Genomic DNA, 272 nt, shown 5'->3' with positions numbered 1-272 from the left:
TCTTTCTTTCTTTCTTTCTTTCTTTCTTTCTTCCGTCCATCCTTCCGTCCTTCCGTCCTTCCTTCCTCCCTTCCTTCCTCCCTTCCTCCCTTTCCCCCTTCCTCCCTTCCCCCCCTTCCCCCCTTCCTCCCTTCCCTCCCTTCCCTCCCTTCCATCCTTCTTTCTCACTTTCTTGCTTTCTTTCTTGCTTTCTCTGGACTATGACTGCAAAGTTTCATGGAGATCTTGATCTGCTCTGGTGATTTATTCTGTCATCCATACTGATTATGCCT

This window comes from Numida meleagris, chromosome 2 (genome assembly GCF_002078875.1).
Source record: "Numida meleagris isolate 19003 breed g44 Domestic line chromosome 2, NumMel1.0, whole genome shotgun sequence".
NCBI lineage: Eukaryota > Metazoa > Chordata > Aves > Galliformes > Numididae > Numida > Numida meleagris.
The sequence above is the reverse complement of the archived record's forward strand: the minus strand, read 5'-3'. Positions refer to the sequence as shown.